Source organism: Euprymna scolopes, chromosome 41 (genome assembly GCF_053919585.1).
Source record: "Euprymna scolopes isolate OS-2025 chromosome 41, ASM5391958v1, whole genome shotgun sequence".
Lineage (NCBI taxonomy): Eukaryota > Metazoa > Mollusca > Cephalopoda > Sepiida > Sepiolidae > Euprymna > Euprymna scolopes.
In genome coordinates, this window is record NC_136522.1 from 36,420,214 (window position 1) to 36,432,062 (window position 11,849).

Sequence of the window (11,849 nt, forward strand, 5' to 3'; positions counted from 1 at the left end):
ATGCATAATGTTTGAGATCATAATGTTTGAATGCATAATGTCTGAATGCATAATATTTGAGTGCATATGTTTGAATGCATAATGTTTGAGTGCATAATGTTTGAGTGCATAATGTTTGAATGCATAATGTTTGACTGCATCATGTTTGAGTGCATATTGTCTGAATGCATAATGTTTGAGTGCATAATGTTTGAGTGCATTATGTTTGAGTGCATAATGTCTGAATGCATAATGTTTGAATGCAAAATGTTTTAATGCATAATGTTGGAATGCATAATGTCTGAGTGCATAATTTTTGAGTGCATTATGTTTGAATGCACAATGTCTGAGTGCATAATGTTTGAGTGGATAATGTTTGAGTGCATAATGTTTAAATGCATAATGTTTGACTGCATAATGGTTGAAAGCATAAAGTCTGAATGCATAATGTTTGAGTGCATAATGTTTGAGTGCATAATGTTTGAGTGCATAATGTTACACTGCATTATTTTTCAGTGCATAATGTTTGAGTGCATAATGCTTGAATGCATAATATTTGAGTGAATAATGTCTGAGTGCATAATGTTTGAGTGCACGATGTTTGAGTGCATAATATTTGAGTGCATAATGTCTGAGTGCATCATGTTTGAGTGCATAATGTTTGAGTGCATAATGTTTGAGTGCATAATATTTGAGTGCGTGATGTTTGAGTGCATAATGTTTGAGTGCATAATGTTTGAGTGCATAATGTTTGAGTGCATAATGTTTGAGTGCATGATGTTTGAGTGCATAATATTTGAATGCATAATGTTTGAGTGCATAATGTCAGAGTGCATAATGTTTGAGTGCATAATGTCTTAATGTATAATGTCTGAGTGCATAATGTTTGATTGCACAATGTTAGAATGCATAATGTTTGAGTGCATAATGTCTGAATGCATAATGCTTGAGTGCATAATGTTTGAGTGCATAATGTTTGAGTGCATAATGTTTGAGTGCATAATGTCTGAATGCATAATGTTTGAGTGCATAATATTTAAGTGCATATGTTTGAGGGCATAATGTCTGAATGAATAATGTTTGAGTGCATAATGTTTGAGTGCATAATGTTTGAGTGCATAATGTCTGAATGCATAATGTTTGAGTGCATAATATTTGAGTGTATATGCTTGAGTGCATAATATTTGAGTGCACATTGTTTGAGTGCATAATATTTGAGAGCATATGTCTTAATGCATAATATTTGAGTGCATAATGTTTGACTGCATAATGTTTGAATGCATAATGTTTGAGTGCATAATGTCTGAGTGCATAATGTTTGAGTGCATATGTTTGAATGCATAATGTTTGAGTGCATCATTATGCACTCAAACATTATGCATTAAAACATTTGAGTTCATAATGTTTGTGTGTATAATATTTGAATGCATATGTCTGAATGCATAATATTTGAGTGCATAATGTTTGAGTGCATAATGATTGAGTGCATGATGTTTGAGTGAATAATATTTGAATGCATAATGTTTGAGTGCATAATGTCTGAGTGCATAATGTTTGAGTGCATAATGTCTTAATGTATAATGTTTGAGTGCATAATGTTTGAATGCATAATGTTTGAATGCATAATATTTGAGTGCATAATGTCTGAGTGCATAATGTTGAGTGCATAATGTCTGAGTGCATAATATCTGAGTGCATAATGTTTGAGTGCATAATGTCTGAATGCATAATGTTTGAGTGCATTATGTTTGAGTGCATAATGTCTGATTGCATAATATTTGAGTACATGATGTTTGAGTTCATAATGTTTGAGTGCACAATGTTTGAGTGCATAATGTTTGAGTGCATAATGTTTGATTGCATAATGTTTGAATGCATAATGTCTGAGTGCATAATATTTGAGTGCATATGTTTGAATGCATAATGTTTGAGTGCATCATAATGCACTCAAACATTATGCATTCAAAGATTTGAGTGCATAATGTTTGTGTGCATAATATTTGAGTGCATATGTCTGAATGCATAATATTTTAGTGCATAATGTTTGAGTGCATACTGTTTGAATGCAAAATGTTTGAATGCATAATTTCTGAATGCATAATGTTTGAACGCAAAATGTTTGACTGCATCATATTTGAGTGCATAATGTCTGAATGCATAATGTTTGAGTGCATAATGTTTGAGTGCATAATGTCTGAATGCATGATGTTTGAGTGCATAATGTTTGTGTGCATAATGTCTGAATGCATAATGTTTGAGTCCATAATGTTTGAATGCATAATGTTTGAATGCATGATATCTGAATGCATAATATCTGAATGCATAATATTTAAGTGCATAATGTTTGAATGCACAATGTTTGAGTGCATAATGTCTAAATGCATAACGTCTGAATGCATAATGTCTGAATGCATAATATTTGAGTGCATAATGTTTGAATGCATAATGTTTGAGTGCATAATGTCTGAATGCATAATGTTTGAGTGCATAATATTTGATTGCATATGTTTGAGTGCATAATATTTGAGTGCATAATGTTTGAGTTTATAATGTTTGAGTGCATAATGTTTGAGTTCATAATGTTTGACTGCATAATGTTTGAGTGCATAATGTCTGAGTGCATAATGTTTCAGATCATAATGTTTGAGTGCATAATGTCTGAGTGCATAATATTTGAGTGCATAATGTTTGAATGCATAATGTTTGAGATCATAATGTTTGACTGCATAATGTCTGAATGCATAATATTTGAGTGCATAATGTTTGAATGCATAATGTTTGACTGCATCATATTTGAGTGCATATTGTCTGAATGCATAATGTTTGAGTGCACAATGTTTGAGTGCATTATGTTTGAGGGCATAATGTCTGAATGCATAATGTTTGAATGCAAAATGTTTTAATGCATAATGTTTGAATGCATAATGTCTGAGTGCATAATATTTGAGTGCATTATGTTTGAGTGCATAATGTCTTAATACATAATGTTTGAGTGCATAATGTTTGAGTGCATAATGTCATAATACATAATGTTTGAGTGCATAATGTTTGAATGCATAATGTTTGTGTGCATAATGTTTGAATGCATAATGTTTGAATGCATAATGTCTGAATGCATAATGTCCGAATGCATAATGTTTGAGTGCATAATGTTTGAGTGCATAATGTCTGAATACAGAATGTTTGAGTGCATAATGTTTGAATGCATAATGTTTGAGTGCATAATGTCTGAGTGCATAATATTTGAGTGCATAATGTTTGAATGCATAATGTTTGAGATCATAATGTTTGACTGCATAATGTCTGAATGCATAATATTTGAGTGCATAATGTTTGAATGCATAATGTTTGACTGCATCATATTTGAGTGCATATTGTCTGAATGCATAATGTTTGAGTGCACAATGTTTGAGTGCATTATGTTTGAGGGCATAATGTCTGAATGCATAATGTTTGAATGCAAAATGTTTTAATGCATAATGTTTGAATGCATAATGTCTGAGTGCATAATATTTGAGTGCATAATGTTTGAGTGCATAATGTCTTAATACATAATGTTTGAGTGCATAATGTTTGAGTGCATAATGTCATAATACATAATGTTTGAGTGCATAATGTTTGAATGCATAATGTTTGTGTGCATAATGTTTGAATGCATAATGTTTGAATGCATAATGTCTGAATGCATAATGTCCGAATGCATAATGTTTGAGTGCATAATGTTTGAGTGCATAATGTCTGAATACAGAATGTTTGAGTGCATAATGTTTGAATGCATAATGTTTGAGTGCATAATGTCTGAATGCATAATGTTTGAGTGCATAATGTTTGAGTGCATAATGTTTGAGTGCATAATGTTTGAGTGCATAATGTCTGAATACATAATGTTTGAGTGCATAATGTTTGAATGCATAATGTTTGAGTGCATAATGTTTGAATGCATAATGTTTGAGTGCATAATGTTTGAATGAATAATGTTTGAGTGTATAATGTTTGAATGCATAATGTTTGAGTGCATAATGTTTTAATGCATAATGTTTGAGTGCATAATGTTTGAGTGCATAATGTTTAAATGCATAATGTTTGACTGCATAATGGTTGAAAGCATAAAGTCTGAATGCATAATGTTTGAGTGCATAATGTTTGAGTGCATAATGTTTGAGTGCATAATGTTTGAATACATAATGTTTGAGTGCATAATGTTTGAATGCATAATGTTTGAGTGCATAATGTTTGAGTGCATAATGTTTGAGTGCATAATGTTTGAGTCCATAATGTCTGACTGCATAATGTTTGAGTGCATAATGTTTGAGTGCATAATGTTACAGTGCATTATTTTTCAGTGCATAATGTTTGAGTGCATAATGCTTGATTTCATAATATTTGAGGGAATAATGTCTGAGTGCATAATGTTTGAGTGCACGATGATTTAGTTCACAATATTTGAGTGCATAATGTCTGAGTGCATAATGTTTGAGTGCATAATGTTTGAGTGCATAATGTTTAAATGCATAATATTTGAGTGCGTGATGTTTGAGTGCATAATGTTTGAGTGCACAATGTTTGAGTGCATAATGTTTGAGTGCATAATGTCTGAATGCATAATGTTTGAGTGCATAATGTTTGAGTGCATGATGTTCGAGTGCATAATATTTGAATGCATAATGTTTGAATGCATAATGTCTTAATGTATAATGTTTGAGTGCATAATGTTTGAGTGCATAATGTTTGAGTGCATAATGTCTTAATACATAATGTTTGAGTGCATAATGTTTGAGTGCATAATGTCTGAATACATAATGTTTGAGTGCATAATGTTTGAATGCATAATGTTTGAGTGCATAATGTTTGAATGCATAATGTTTGAATGCATAATGTCTGAATGCATAATGTCTGAATGCATAATGTTTGAGTGCATAATGTTTGAGAGCATAATGTCTGAATACAGAATGTTTGAGTGCATAATGTTTGAATGCATAATGTTTGAGTGCATAATGTCTGAATGCATAATGTTTGAGTGCGTAATGTTTGAATGCATAATGTTTGAGTGCATAATGTTTGAATGCATAATGTCTGAGTGCATAATGTGTGAGTGCATAATGTTTGAGTGCATAATGTTTGAGTGCATAATGTTTGAGTGCATAATGTCTGAATACATAATGTTTGAGTGCATAATGTTTGAATGCATAATGTTTGAGTGCATAATGTTTGAATGCATAATGTTTGAGTGCATAATGTTTGAAGGAATAATGTTTGAGTGTATAATGTTTGAATGCATAATGTTTGAGTGCATAATGTTTGAATGCATAATGTTTGAGTGCATAATGTTTGAGTGCATAATGTTTGAGTGCATAATGTTTAAATGCATAATGTTTGACTGCATAATGGTTGAAAGCATAAAGTCTGAATGCATAATGTTTGAGTGCATAATGTTTGAGTGCATAATGTTTGAGTGCATAATGTTTGAATACATAATGTTTGAGTGCATAATGTTTGAATGCATAATGTTTGAGTGCATAATGTTTGAGTGCATAATGTTTGAGTGCATAATGTTTGAGTCCATAATGTCTGACTGCATAATGTTTGAGTGCATAATGTTTGAGTGCATAATGTTTGAGTGCATAATGTTACAGTGCATTATTTTTCACTGCATAATGTTTGAGTGCATAATGCTTGAATGCATAATATTTGAGTGAATAATGTCTGAGTGCATAATGTTTGAGTGCACGATGTTTGAGTGCATAATATTTGAGTGCATAATGTCTGAGTGCATAATGTTTGAGTGCATAATGTTTGAGTGCATAATGTTTGAATGCATAATATTTGAGTGCGTGATGTTTGAGTGCATAATGTTTGAGTGCATAATGTCTGAATGCATAATGTTTGAGTGCATAATGTTTGAGTGCATAATGTCTGAATACAGAATGTTTGAGTGCATGATGTTTGAATGCATAATGTTTGAGTGCATAATGTTTGAATGCATAATGTTTGAGTGCGTAATGTTTGAATGCATAATGTTTGAGTGCATAATGTTTGAATGCATAATGTCTGAGTGCATAATGTTTGAGTGCATAATGTTTGAATGCATAATGTTTGAGTGCATAATGTTTGAATGCATAATGTCTGAGTGCATAATGTTTGAGTGCATAATGTCTGAATGCATAATGTTTGAGTGCGTAATGTTTGAATGCATAATGTTTGAGTGCATAATGTTTGAATGCATGATGTTTGAGTGCATAATGTTTGAATGAATAATGTTTGAGTGTATAATGTTTGAATGCATAATGTTTGAGTGCATAATGTTTTAATGCATAATGTTTGAGTGCATAATGTTTGAGTGCATAATGTTTGAGTGCATAATGTTTAAATGCATAATGTTTGACTGCATAATCGGTTGAAAGCATAAAGTCTGAATGCATAATGTTTGAGTGCATAATGTTTGAGTGCATAATGTTTGAGTGCATAATGTTTGAATACATAATGTTTGAGTGCATAATGTTTGAATGCATAATGTTTGAGTGCATAATGTTTGAGTGCATAATGTTTGAGTGCATAATGTTTGAGTCCATAATTTCTGACTGCATAATGTTTGAGTGCATAATGTTTGAGTGCATAATGTTTGAGTGCATAATGTTACAGTGCATTATTTTTCAGTGCATAATGTTTGAGTACATAATGCTTGATTTCATAATATTTGAGGGAATAATGTCTGAGTGCATAATGTTTGAGTGCACGATAATTGAGTGCATAATATTTGAGTGCATAATGTCTGAGTGCATAATGTTTGAGTGCATAATGTTTGAGTGCATAATGTTTTAATGCATAATATTTGAGTGCGTGATGTTTGAGTGCATAATGTTTGAGTGCACAATGTTTGAGTGCATAATGTTTGAGTGCATAATGTCTGAATGCATAATGTTTGAGTGCATAATATTTGAGTGCATGATGCTCGAGTGCATAATATTTGAATGCATAATGTTTGAATGCATAATGTCTTAATGTATAATGTTTGAGTGCATAATGTTTGAGTGCATAATGTCTTAATACATAATGTTTGAGTGCATAATGTTTGACTGCATAATGTCTGAATACATAATGTTTGAGTGCATAATGTTAGAATGCATAATGTTTGAGTGCATAATGTTTGAATGCATAATGTTTGAATGCATAATGTCTGAATGCATAATGTCTGAATGCATAATGTTTGAGTGCATAATGTTTGAGTGCATAATGTCTGAATACAGAATGTTTGAGTGCATAATGTTTGAATGCATAATGTTTGAGTGCATAATGTCTGAATGCATAATGTTTGAGTGCGTAATGTTTGAATGCATAATGTTTGAGTGCATAATGTTTGAATGCATAATGTCTGAGTGCATTATGTGTGAGTGCATAATGTTTCAGTGCATAATGTTTGAGTGCATAATGTTTGAGTGCATAATGTCTGAATACATAATGTTTGAGTGCATAATGTTTGAATGCATAATGTTTGAGTGCATAATGTTTGAATGTATAATGTTTGAGTGCATAATGTTTGAAGGAATAATGTTTGAGTGTATAATGTTTGAATGCATAATGTTCGAGTGCATAATGTTTGAATGCATAATGTTTGAGTGCATAATGTTTGAGTGCATAATGTTTGATTTCATAATGTTTAAATGCATAATGTTTGACTGCATAATGGTTGAAAGCATAAAGTCTGAATGCATAATGTTTGAGTGCATAATGTTTGAGTGCACAATGTTTGAGTGCATAATGTTTGAATACATAATGTTTGAGTGCATAATGTTTGAATGCATAATGTTTGAGTGCATAATGTTTGAGTGCATAATGTTTGAGTGCATAATGTTTGAGTCCATAATGTCTGACTGCATAATGTTTGAGTGCATATTGTTTGAGTGCATAATGTTTGAGTGCATAATGTTACAGTGCATTATTTTTCAGTGCATAATGTTTGAGTGCATAATGCTTGAATGCATAATATTTGAGGGAATAATGTCTGAGTGCATAATGTTTGAGTGCACGATGTTTGAGTGCATAATATTTGAGTGCATAATGTCTGAGTGCATAATGTTTGAGTGCATAATGTTTGAGTGCATAATGTTTGAATGCATAATATTTGAGTGCGTGATGTTTGAGTGCATAATGTTTGAGTGCATAATGTTTGAGTGCATAATGTTTGAGTTCATAATGTCTGAATGCATAATGTTTGAGTGCATAATGTTTGAGTGCATGATGTTCGAGTGCATAATATTTGAGTGCATAATGTTTGAGTGCATAATGTCTTAGTGCATAATGTTTGAGTGCATAATGTCTTAATGTATAATGTTTGAGTGCGTAATGTTTGAATGCATAATGTTTGAGTGAATAATATTTGGGTGCATAATGTCTGAGTGCATAATGTTGAGTGCATAATGTCTGAATGCATAATGTTTGAGTGCATAATATTTGAATGCATAATGTTTGAATGCATAATGTTTGAGTGCATAATGTTTAGGTGCATAATGTCTGAGTGCATAATGTTTGAGTGCATAATGTCTGAATGCATAATGTTTGAGTGCATAATGTTTGAATGCATAATGTTTTAATGCATAATGTCTGAATGCATAATGGCTCAATGCATAATGTTTGAGTGCATAATGTTTGAGTGCATAATGTCTGAATACAGAATGTTTGAGTGCATAATGTTTGAATGCATAATGTTTGAGTGCATAATGTTTGAATGCATAATGTTTGAGTGCGTAATGTTTGAATGCATAATGTTTGAGTGCATAATGTTTGAATGCATAATGTCTGAGTGCATAATGTTTGAGTACATAATGTTTGAGTGCATAATGTTTGAGTGCATAATGTTTGAGTGCATAATGTCTGAATACATAATGTTTGAGCGCATAATGTTTGAATGCATAATGTTTGAGTGCATAATGTTTGAATGCATAATGTTTGAGTGCATAATGTTTGAATGCATAATGTTTGAGTGTATAATGTTTGAATGCATAATGTTTGAGTGCATAATGTTTGAATGCATAATGTTTGAGTGCATAATGTTTGAGTGCATAATGTTTGAGTGCATAATGTTTAAATGCATAATGTTTGACTGCATTAAGGGTGTAAAGCATAAAGTCTGAATGCATAATGTTTGAGTGCATAATGTTTGAGTGCATAATGTCTTAATACATAATGTTTGAGTGCATAATGTTTGAATGCCCAATGTTTGAGTGCATAATGTTTGAGTGCATAATGTTTGAGTGCATAATGTTTGAGTCCATAATGTCTGACTGCATAATGTTTGAGTGCATAATGTTTGAGTGCATAATGTTTTAGTGCATAATGTTACAGTGCATTATTTTTCAGTGCATAATGTTTGAGTGCATAATGCTTGAATGCATAATATTTGAGGGAATAATGTCTGAGTGCATAATGTTTGAGTGCATAATGTTTGAATGCATAATATTTGAGTGCGTGATGTTTGAGTGCATAATGTTTGAGTGCATAATGTTTGAGTGCATAATGTTTGAGTGCATAATGTCTGAATGCATAATGTTTGAGTGCATAATGTTTGAGTGCATGATGTTCGAGTGTATAATATTTGAATGCATAATGTTTGAGTGCATAATGTCTGAGTGCATAATGTTTGAGTGCATAATGTCTTAATGTATAATGTTTGAGTGCATAATGTTTGAATGCATAATGTTTGAGTGCATAATATTTGAGTGCATAATGTCTGAGTGCATAATGTTGAGTGCATAATGTCTGAATGCATAATGTTTGAGTGCATAATGTCTGAATGCATAATGTTTGAGTGCATAATGTTTGAGTGCATAATGTCTGAGTGCATAATATTTGAGTGCATGATGGTTGAGTTCATAATGTCTTAATGTATAATGTTTGAGTGCATAATGTCTTAATGTATAATGTTTGAGTGCATAATGTTTGAATGCATAATGTTTGAGTGCATAATATTTGAGTGCATAATGTTTGAGTGCATAATGTTTTAGTGCATAATGTCTGAGTGCATAATGTTTGAGTGCATAATGTCTGAATGCATAATGTTTGAGTGCATAATGTTTGAGTGCATATTGTCTGAATGCATAATATTTGAGTGCATGATGGTTGAGTTCATAATGTTTGAGTGCACAATGTTTGAGTGCATAATGTTTGAGTGCATAATGTTTGATTTCATAATGTTTGACTGCATTAAGGGTGTAAAGCATAAAGTCTGAATGCATAATGTTTGAGTGCATAATGTTTGAGTGCATAATGTCTTAATACATAATGTTTGAGTGCATAATGTTTGAATGCACAATGTTTGAGTGCATAATGTTTGAGTGCATAATGTTTGAGTGCATAATGTTTGAGTCCATAATGTCTGACTGCATAATGTTTGAGTGCATAATGTTTGAGTGCATAATGTTTGAGTGCATAATGTTACAGTGCATTATTTTTCAGTGCATAATGTTTGAGTGCATAATGCTTGAATGCATAATATTTGAGGGAATAATGTCTGAGTGCATAATGTTTGAGTGCATAATGTTTGAATGCATAATATTTGAGTGCGTGATGTTTGAGTGCATAATGTTTGAGTGCATAATGTTTGAGTGCATAATGTTTGAGTGCATAATGTCTGAATGCATAATGTTTGAGTGCATAATGTTTGAGTGCATGATGTTCGAGTGTATAATATTTGAATGCATAATGTTTGAGTGCATAATGTCTGAGTGCATAATGTTTGAGTGCATAATGTCTTAATGTATAATGTTTGAGTGCATAATGTTTGAATGCATAATGTTTGAGTGCATAATATTTGAGTGCATAATGTCTGAGTGCATAATGTTGAGTGCATAATGTCTGAATGCATAATGTTTGAGTGCATAATGTCTGAATGCATAATGTTTGAGTGCATAATGTTTGAGTGCATAATGTCTGAGTGCATAATATTTGAGTGCATGATGGTTGAGTTCATAATGTCTTAATGTATAATGTTTGATTGCATAATGTCTTAATGTATAATGTTTGAGTGCATAATGTTTGAATGCATAATGTTTGAGTGCATAATATTTGAGAGCATAATGTTTGAGTGCATAATGTTTTAGTGCATAATGTCTGAGTGCATAATGTTTGAATGCATAATGTCTGAATGCATAATGTTTGAGTGCATAATGTTTGAGTGCATATTGTCTGAATGCATAATATTTGAGTGCATGATGGTTGAGTTCATAATGTTTGAGTGCACAATGTTTGAGTGCATAATGTTTGAGTGCATAATGTTTGATTTCATAATGTTTGAATGCATAATGTCTGAGTGCATAATGTTTGAGTGCATAATGTTTGACTGCATAATGTTTGAATGCATAATGTTTGACTGCATTATGTTTGAATGCATAATGTCTGAGTGCAGTATGTTTGAGTGCATAATGTTTGAGTGCATAATGTTTGAATGCATAATGTTTGACTGCATAATGGTTGAAAGCATAAAGTCTGAATGCATAATGTTTGAGTGCATAATGTTTAAGTGCATAATGTTTGAGTGCATAATGTTTCAGTCCATAATGTCTGACGGCATAATGTTGGAGTGCATAATGTTTGAGTGCATTATGTTTGAGTGCATAATGACTTATTGCATAATGTTTGAGTGCATGATGTTTGAGATCATAATGTATGATTGCATAATGTTTTAGTGCATAATTTTTAAATGCATAATGTTTGAGTGCATAATGCTTGAATGCATAATATTTGAGTGCATAATGTCTGAGTGCATTATGTTTTAGTGCATGATGTTTGAGTGCATAATGTTTGAGTGCATAATGTCTGAGTGCATAATATTTGAGTGCATAATTTCTGAATGCATAATGTTTGAGTGCATAATGTGT